Genomic DNA, 10,421 nt, shown 5'->3' with positions numbered 1-10,421 from the left:
CCCGCAGCGCAGCGCCCTTTCTGCCTCCCCGCCCTGCGCCCCGAGAACTGCGCGCTCGGGGTCGGCGGGGCGCGAGCGCGCACTAAGCGCGGGCGCGGGAGACAGAGCCAGTTCGCACGCCGGCGCCCCCTGCCGTCTAGAAGTGCCGCGACGTCCATGCACCAGCACCGGGCGGGCAGCCCCCTAGAGCAATCAAAGACAGGGCCAGAGGGTCCAGGTCTCCTCAGAGATAGGGGTGTGCCCTGGAGTAAAACAAGGATGCAAAGATACTGCCTGAAGGTGGACCCCTACTTTAATTGTATAAAAACAAGTACCAGCAGCTAGGAAGAAATGCGTGAAACAGCCTGACCCTACCAGTCAGGAGCTGGGAATATCATTCAGAGGGGGCATCTGGGACCCTGGGATGGAGTCCAGCCGTGTAAGTCAGAGCCTTCGGGTTTGCCAGAGGCCTGCTTGATGGTCCTGCCCGAATACTTTTACGAGGAAGACTGTAAGCCTACGGACAAGAAACATCTCTTCACCCTAATGGATAGCGAAGAGTCCTCAGTCTGCTTGGTCTGAAGCTAATGCTCAGCGCACAGACAGAAAGCAGCGACCACAGCATTTCAGTTCTTTCTCTCAGAACCTGAGATCCACCACTTGGATGGGAATCCCCATGAGCTATGGTCCTCTCACTACAGCTGGCAGTTCCTGCACGTTCATGTCTTCCATCCATGTCACCCATGCAAACGCGAACAAAGCCTGTCAGTATATGCGATGGCTAGAACGAAATGTCCCCACAGGCAAATGTCTTGACTGTTTGGTCCCCCCAGCCGGTAAGGATATTTTTTGGAAGTTTCTGGGAATGTCAGGAGCTGACAGTTAACTACAGAAAGCCTTTGGGGGAATCCTAAACACACACAAACACACCAATGCTCACTCCCTGTACTAAGATGTTCTATGAAGCATTTGGGTCCACGCAGCGGTGCACGGCGCCATTTGACTGGGGGAATGAAAAGCTCCGTTAGCTAACTAACGACTTCTCTGGTCGTTTCTGTCATTGTTGTCGTCATCGTCATTATTTTCGTCGTCCTCCATCGCCTAACAATGGGATTTTAAAACTGTCCATTCTGTCTTCAACTAGTACATTCTCATCTTTGTGGGGGTATTTGAGTTTATGCATGTGTATATGGGCATGCACACATGTCTAAGGTCAATGCTGTGGTGTCCACTTTCTTTCCCATATATAGTGTACCTGAAGCCCTATATCGGAGCCACACTGGTTGGCTAGCAAGCTCCAGGACCCCTCATGATTCTACTTTCCACCCCCTGTTACCCAGTGCTAGGATAACAGGCATGCACCTCACCTGCATTTTTCCATGGACGCTGGATATTAAACTCGGGTCTTCGGGCCTGCCTGGCCAGCACTGCACTGACTGAGCTGTCTCCTCAATCCCTACAGCCACATCGTCACCAGTTGTGCTGAATGTCTCTGATCTTCAAAACTACGTGCTTGCAAGATGAGGTGTCTCACACATGCAATCCTAGCATTCTGAGCGCGGAGGCAGAAGGGTCGAAAATTCAAGGTCCAGCCTGGACTAGATAGTGAGACCCTATGTCAAATAAGCACAAGTCAGCTAAACAAAGCAAGCACACGCGCTGGCCTCCTAGTGCTTTGGTTTGCCTCAGACTCTGTGTGAACGCCATTGTTCGAGAAAGCTCTCAGTGTGAAGATCCCTAACAACGGCACTTTGTTGCTTCGGCCTCTCACTGGAAGACAGAAATAGTTTTGCCTGAAGGCCTGAGCTGTGACCTCCCCAGGCCTGGTTGGGGAGTGAAGTTATGAATGAAGGATTGAGAGATTTTGCTGGGGAGGCTGGAAGCTCACAGCAAGTGGAAGGAGCAGGTGTGTTGAGGCATTCTGCGCTGGCGCTGACACAAAGGATCAGAAACACACTGCCTATGTGCATCTGGGGCTTGGCAGAAAAGCCTCCATCATCAGTGCTTACGTGGGGACAGCGTACCTTCACTGCCCTGACCTGGGGTGTTGGCGAATGAGACTCTTTCTGTGAGATGGACTGAGGCCACCCACTTGGGCACTGAAATCAGGGTTTGCAGCCGACCACACCGTCCATGTCCAGTTTTATCTACGAAGCTTGCTGGATCTGCCATTACTCTCTGCATGCCCTGATCTCTGAATATATATTTATTTATTTTGTTTTTAATGTGGATTAGGGTATTTTCCATGCTTCCTGTGCTGGGCATTTACTCCAGATCTTAGATCATCCATCTACAGGATCTTTCGGTGAAATCCCGCACGGAATCAGGGTGTAGTAAGTGCTCGGTCATGAATGAAGCTGGTTTTTCTGAGCTCTTGCAGTTAATGCCGTTCTGTCCAGAAAACTGCCTGGCTCTTAAACCCATTCTACCTTCATAGTGGCTCTTCGGTCCAGCCCTTTGCTGGGGGAAGACTGACCATCTCCTCCCAAGGTGGTCATATTGAGCCTGTTTGAAAGACCTCACTGTGAGGGTCTGTGCCAGTGATGTGTCATTCACTGTTGCTCACTGGGTCTCTTGTGATCACTCACAACGGGCAGTTGATGCCAAGGAGAAAGGAGGCCAGAGCACTGGTGCCTAAGTAAAGGGCATAGAGGCCGAAGCCATGGAAACCCATTGTGTGGCTTTTCTGCCAGACACAATTGACGGAAGTTCAAAGTTAAAAGAGGGGGAAAAAAAGAACAAAATAGGCAATGCAATTTGTCTAAACTTCTGATTGCACATTCTAAGTATAAAATCTGCACTCTTTTGATTCTTTTTTTTTTTTTTTCCTTTTGAGACAGTCTAACCCTGTAGCCAAGCTGTACTGGAACTCACAATCTAACCCAGGCTTTTTTCAAACTTATGACCTCCTGCCTCGGCTTCACTTTGCTGTTTTTATGCAAATCTCCCCTCCTAGAGGGAAGTGCAAAGTTGAATGACAGTTCCTCTTTCAGCTTCTCCTTAGGGAAACCCAGGATCCGGGAGGACTTCTTGTTTCAGGAGACCTGGGGTCTAACCTCCCGCCCCTAGCTCATCTGCGCCTGTTAAACTCATTCTGAAAGGCACTCCAAAGCAAGGGCATGCATTGTGCTTTTCTGCACTGCCCCCTGTTCCAGGTGAAGCGAGCAGCACACCCTGGGACAAAGCTTCAGGAAAGAAGAAAGTTCCTGATACTCTCTGGTCATCGTGGGTAGGGATCCCAGCCACACCTCCACCTACCTCAGAGCCTTCCTCTTTATCAGCTTTGATGTCTCAGGAATATGTATCCATCCATGGTACCATATGCACACGAGGCAGAGATATTGTCCTCCAAATGGAGGACATTCAAGAAGGTACGAGTAAAGGGGCAATTTCTCTGTGACAGTCATACACTACTGTGGACCGATCAGTGTCCTCCCCAGCCCTGAAGAAATTTATGTCAAATCCAGCTCTGAGTATCTCAAAGATTGTGAGCATTTCGCAAAGAGGATGATTGCAGGTGGCATTGGTTAAGATACAGTCAGAGTAGAGTAGGCTGGGTCCTCTTCCATTATGATTGCTGTCCTTAGGAAATGGGGACAGCAGAATACAGGTTCACACTTTCTCGGGGATCGCACTGTGCATTGGGGATGGAAGGTCCCTCTGTAAACCAGGACACATCAAAGATGAGGCGGGTAAACTATCAGAGGACAGGGAGTCCCTGGAGCAGGTACTTGTTCATGGTCTCAGTAGGCAGCCCCATCCACACCTACAGCTCAGACATCCAGCCCCTACCATATAGCAAGCCATGTGTCAAGTTGCCTGAGCTATGAGGTGTCCATAGAGCTGTGTCTTTGAGAGTACTAGGAGAGACTGGTCCTGGAACCAGCGGGCTAGATGAAGAAGGTCCACCCATCCTAGTAGCATGGTCCAGCCCACTCAAGGCTGAAAGCGAACAGAAGGTAAGCGCTGGACAGTTAGCTCTCTGCTGGCATTGATTTCCATCTTCGTCTGCCCTCCTATACAGAAGTACCTGGTTTTTGAACTTCTGAGTCCAGGAATCGCTCTGGCCTGTACCCCATTATCCACACAACTCCATTTGATTCTCTGGCTTGTGGGCTCAGACTGAATCTCACCAGCATCTTGCTTGTCCATAGATCTTAGGAGTCCTGCTCTTCATAGTCACAAGAACCACGCTAATGTACCCATTAGATCCTGGACTTTTATATGATATAATCATATGGATATATATGGACTTTATCTATAGTGTGTGTGTGTTAATGTATACAATATTTTTCTAGTGGCTCTGTTTCTGTGGAAAACCCAGTCTAGCGAATAAATTTTGTACTTTTTCCAATTTACCCAGCAAGTGAAGGCAAGCACCTGGAATATGCCCACGTGTAACTAAAATTTAGAGAGTACGCGTGATACTAAAAATAAAAGCGTCACCCAAAGGCGGGAAAATAAATGACACTTAGTGAAAAGGTTGAGCTGTTAATGAGAAAAAAAAAAAAGGCCTTTCTATTTCTGCCTTCCAGAATGGAGGCGTGGTCTATCTTATTCATTGCCATTCTCCACTCTGACAGGGAAAGTTCCAGACGTTCGATTCATACTTGTCAAAGGAAGTAAGTGGGGGCTGGGGATATAGTTCAGCTGGTAGAGTGCTTGCCTTGAGCGCACAAATGCCCAGAACTGTATAAACCCGAAGTATTAGCACACGCCTGGGAGGTGAAGGCAGAGGATTAGAAGTTCAAGGTCATCTTTGATTAAGCAGAGAGTGATAGGTTAGCCTAGGCTACATGAGGTCCTTTTTGGACAAGTATATATTTCCTGCCTTCCATTGTTCTCTGTGTGTCTTCAAACCAAATGCTGTAGAATCTAGTGAGAGCCAAAATCGAAAAGAGAGAAATCTCTGTTCAGGCTTTTCATCACAAAGTGCCCCAGGCCAGTTCTGCGATCTCTATCCAATGGTGGCATCAGTATGCTGCTCCCCAAGGTTCTTGGCTGGTTCGGCCATCTTTGGCTCTTTATTATACTGCTTTTCCATAGTAATCAATAGAACTTGGTCCCTGCGGCTTGACAAGTTTAAAGGCTTTCTCAACTCAGAAGGAATAATTAAATTACACGCGATGTAAGTGGACTTGGTTGTGGCAGAGATATAATGTCTCACCCTCTGGGTTCCTTTAGGGCACGCAGCGCCTTTCTTGGGTGTACAGAGGAACTGCACATTGGGATGAGACCATGAGGAGAGTTTGAAAACCTCAGCCTCAGCTGACCTCACCATATCAGTCTTTTAGCTGTATGCTGATGTAATGGGAGCCCCAACGAAGCCATTGAGTCTCTGGCTACTCCTTGGAAGGTCTGTGTGTGTTAAGCTGTAGAAATCATTGCAACACCATCCTTTCTAAACTAACTCATTACTTACTAGCTTTGAGCAGCACATACTTTTGTCTCTCGAGATAAACCAAGCGCAATGCTAAGCAAGGTGCAGCAGCCAATCTTAAATCGAAGCCAAGAAGCTGCAGTTTCAGATATTAACATTTGAAGAAGTCCAGACAGAGTACAATGAAGAAGAGATTATTGTATTGTGTACCATTGGTTTAGGTTTCTATAAGGCAACGGATATCCCAGGGTCTTGTGCGTATGCACACAGATAAAACCAAAGTACCCCAGGCCCTGACTGCTGACTGGGGCAATGGATGCTGGACATCTCCTCTCCCAGGAATTACAAGGAGCCAAAAGAAACTGCCTCACCCAAAGATGCTTCCAGTAGGCACCGCTGGTGGCGTCCATGCCTGCCCAGCATCCCTTACCTTGGAGAAGGGCAGAGGGCTTCCACAGACTCTGCAGCAATGCCCCCAGGCCCTCTGTCTGAGTTCTTACCAACCTGACTCTGCTTCACACTCCTCCTCAGAGACCTGAGCAGTGGTAAGTTAGGGAAGCAAGCTCCCTTTGCTCCAACAAGAGAGATGGCTAAGGGAGGCTCAGACACATTTTCTCATGGTGACAAGGCCACAGTGACGGGGCAGGCTGGAGCTAGGATCTATCCACAAGGTTCTGGACACCACCTGCTAATGACAAGACCTGAGGACTATGCAGGTAAGATGGAGACCAAGGCCACTAAGGCTACCTAAGAAATCCTCTAGTGTTTTATTGGGTAGCTGTATGTTCAAAGCGTTTTATTGTGGTGGTGTCGATATTCTGGTGTGGTTCTATCTAAATCTTCCAACCTTGGATTATTTGGTCTCCTAAACGTATGAATGGTTGAGGTGGCAGAATGGGCTTCACGGGCACTATTTTTGAGGCATAAGCTCAGAGACTCTAGTTCAGTTCTTCAAACCCAGACATCCTACTTTGCTCTCCGTTGCTGTGATAAACACCATGACCAAAAGGATCTTAGGGGAGAAGAGGGTTTATTTGGTTTACGTCCCCTATGGGCTTGCATACAGCCCAATCTTATGGGGATGTTTTTGCAATTGCCGTTCCTTCTTCTCAGAAGACGTCAGCTTGGGTCAAGTTGATATAAAACTAGCCAGCTCAGGGTGCTCATTCATGCCCTGCCCTCTCAGCTTCCTGTTATAAAACCCCAGTCACGGGATTATCCCCCTCATAGGCAGAACATTTGTGGGTAACACGTAAGAACGCAAAGCAAACCATCTTCCAGTTTCCCAGGAGTAAGCATGTCTCGCCAGGGAATACTCAGGTTTCGTTCAAGAAGCAAGCAAAAGCCCTACTGAACCCAAGGTTGAGTTGGATTCTTACAAGGAAATGCTATTATTCTATGTTTAAAAAGAGATGTTTGGATGTTTTAAGCATAGAGGCCCCACAGCACGTGCATATGGAGTCAGGGTGGGTGAAACATCTGGGTGCACTTAGAGTAACTCATTTAGCACATGTAGTTGGTTCATACTGTCTTTTCTCCTTCAGGGGAGAGAGAAATACAGTTTCCCTTGACTAGGAAAAAAATATACCATCAACACAGGAGATTTGGCTTCAGCTTTAAATTTACATTATGGTCACATGACCCAATCTCCCACTGAGTATCAGCCAATATCCTCAGGGCTTTCATTCCCCAAAGAGAGCACACTCGGTTTAACTAGATTTGTTTTACATGTAAGCTGATTATACAAAGGCCCTTTTAGCTTAGGTAATATCAAATTCAACAGGGGAGAGCATGATTCATCTCTCTCTCTCTCTCTCTCTCTCTCTCTCTCTCTCTCTCTCTCGCACGCGCTCTCTCTTCATTAAAATCATAAAAGTTTGGTATGATGGTGCATGCCTATAACCCCCAGCACTCGAGAGAAGGCAATAGGAGGCTCATGCGTTCCTCCAAACCTAGACCACATAGACAGACCCTCATCTCAAACAGAAAAAGTAAAAATGACAAAGTACAGGAAGCTGTTCTCTTCTGGAGAACACACAGAATGTGGCAGTTGAACTACAGTGAAGTAAGAATATTTTGTGTGAGAAAAAAAACATCAAATATGGAAAAATGGATTAAAAAGCAAAATTTCTGTAAAATAATTGAGGGAATCAAATGGCTAAGATCCCTCTAGTGGCAGAGATCGGAATTGCAGCAGAATTTCCTTGATGGCCTACGGAAACGGGCAATGAAATGCTGCCTAGGTTACCTATTAAAAAGTTCATGCACTATTTCCGCAGCATGAGGCGTTTGATCACGTGATCTTCCTAGCTTTATTTTCTGTCCCTGTGATAAAATATAACAAAAATCAACTTATGTAGGAAAGGGTTTATTTCATCTTACAGCTTATAGTCTACCTTGAAGGGAAGTCAGGGCAGGAACTCAAGGCAGGAACCTGGAGGCAGGAACTGATGCAGCGGCCAAGGAGTGTTGCTTGTTAGCTTGCTCTCCATTTCTTGCTTAGAATTACCTACTCAACTCAGAGTGCGCTGGACCCTCCCACATCAACCAACAATTAAGAAGATGCCCCCCCCAGACTTGCCCACAAGACAGTCTGATAGAAGATTTTTCTTAGAAGTTGTTTTCCCTTTCTCAGATGACCTTAGCTTGTCATCTAAGACATTTGTTAGCTAAAGAGCTAGTAACTTTCAGTTTGGGCCTATTTGGTATAGAGAAGCATCTGGTTCTTCTCACGTTGACCTAGACTGGGTCTCATTCAGGCTTCCTTGGGAAATTTTCCATGGAGCCACAGGTGTTTTTACACCAAGCCGACCACACTCCATACTCCCGACAGAGTCCTTCCTGCCCTTGCTTCCACGACTTTTATGGAATGCGCCAACACAGCCGTTGCTGCTTTTCAGAGTAAGATAATGACCTTCTTCTACTCAAACTCTTATTTTAGAGTGACAGACGCAGACAGCCTCAATAGTAGGAGGCTGCACGAGCACAATCCCCATGGCCACATCAGAAAAAGGAAAGTGTGTCCTGGTTTTGGAAAGAATCCTGGAGGAGGTGGCACAGCGTAGAGCAGCCATCCTTCCTGCAGCATCATTGGGCGCTGGGGTCATGAGCAGCATCTCCCCGGGAGTTCCAGGCATTCTTTACAAAAACCGGTTCTTAACCACTACTCTGTGAGATGTGCATCAACTCTTCCCATACTTCCGAGTAAAAAGTCCAAGCTGGCAAAGCAGAAAGGGGGAGTCTTAGGACAGGCAATGGTGATTAAAGGGCCCATTTAGTAAGGTTTCCTGGTGCGAAACCAGCAGGTTAGCCAGGAAAGCGCTGATACCTCCATTGAAAATGAAGTAAAAGGCTTCAAAAGAAGAAAGATTTATGGTGAAATTCTCTAAGAAAGCACAAAGCACCGATGTATTTGTGAAACATCCTTCTCACACACGCCTCTGTTGATTTCAATTCCAGTCCTGTGCACGGGATTGTGCATTCTTACATAGCTGTATTCCTCTCATAGTTCAAGCTGAAAAGGCCAGGTTGCTTTTTTTTTTTCTTAGTTAGGGTTTCTACTGCTGTGATGATACAGCAGGACCAGCAGCAACTCTGGAAAGAAAGGGTTTATATAGCTTACTATTCCATATCACTGAAGTTCATTACTAAAGGAAGGAAGGAAGGAAGGAAGGAAGGAAGGAAGGAAGGAAGGAAGGAAGGAAGGAAGGAAGGAAGGGCAGGAAATAAAAAGTGGCAGGAATCTGGAGGCAGGAGCTGATGCAGAGACCGTGGAGGGTGCTGCTTATTGGTGTGCTCTTCATGGCTTGCTCAGTCTGCTTTCTCGCAGAACACAGGACTGGTGGTCCAGGAGGGGCACCACCCATAGTGGGCTACGCTCTCCCACATCAGTCATCAAGAAAACACACCACAGCCTTGCCCACAGGCCAAGATAGTGACATTCATTTAATTGACACTCCTCATTTCAAATGACTCTAGCTTGTGTCCAATTGACATAAAACTACCAGGACACTTTCCAATAATAACCCACAGACAATCAGATGCGATGTGCAGCGGAAAGATTGTCAGCCCTGAAGAAAGACCTGGGCCTTCCAACTGCACATGGTCTCCTCTCACTCTGAGATTCATCAATTCACCGTTGGGTCACCTTCCTTTCCAACATCCAGGATGAGTGCTGAGGCTAGAAACTGGTCTACTTTCGTATGGTTTATATGGTTTAGTTTTCAGTTACAGCAACTGTGAGTACCCGTATAAACCCATTCCTGACATCATGTCAAGAGATAGATATTGAGACCTGAGCAGGATTCTGAACTCCTGAGACTCCATCTCCCACCGCCACGCTCATGCCCAAGGAGGGAGTGACTTGGACATATCGAGCAGTTGAGTGTGCTTGGTACCTGAGGACAAGGACCTCTCTGCAGAGCAGGGTGGCAGAAGGACAGACTTCCTTTAGACGCAGACATCTGAATTTGTTTAGATATTGTGTACTGAGGGAAAGGTGAGCACAAGGCAGGGTAGAGAGGCAGTGCTATGTTGTGAGGAAGCTGAGCTGAATGTCCTCAGTGAGACAGCAGCTGTGCTTGTGTGGTGTGAGTCCTGACAGAGGCTTCTCCTGAGGGGATGAGACAGAGGCTACTGAGGTGGGAAAGAGCTGGGTCCAGGACAGAAGGTCCCCAACACATCCTATCCATTTGTCTTTCTCTGTCTCTTTCCTTTCCACCCTTGCAGGCAGGAATGAGGTCTTCGAGCTTGTGTGTGTCTACACTGAACATCCTGGAGAGCATCGGATGGTGCACACGGAATCACTAAGTTAGTTGTTCAGTTGACAAAAGCCAACACTGGGTTGTCAGTGTTTGTTACAACTCTGTGGGGATCTGTCAGACAGCTTATTGGGGAATATTGCTAAAAATCTCCAGTCAATCATGACAATTTATTCTCCAAAACAACTTCATTTCTTCATTTTTTTAACCTTAGATCTATAAACTGGACATTTCTATGGTTACTTTCTTTCTTAGGTTGTATAAAATTCAAGTTGACAATAAATAAACAAAATTGATGCACT

The sequence above is a fragment of the Microtus ochrogaster genome, unplaced genomic scaffold (assembly GCF_000317375.1).
Source record: "Microtus ochrogaster isolate Prairie Vole_2 unplaced genomic scaffold, MicOch1.0 UNK10, whole genome shotgun sequence".
Taxonomy (NCBI): domain Eukaryota; kingdom Metazoa; phylum Chordata; class Mammalia; order Rodentia; family Cricetidae; genus Microtus; species Microtus ochrogaster.
The sequence above is the reverse complement of the archived record's forward strand: the minus strand, read 5'-3'. Positions refer to the sequence as shown.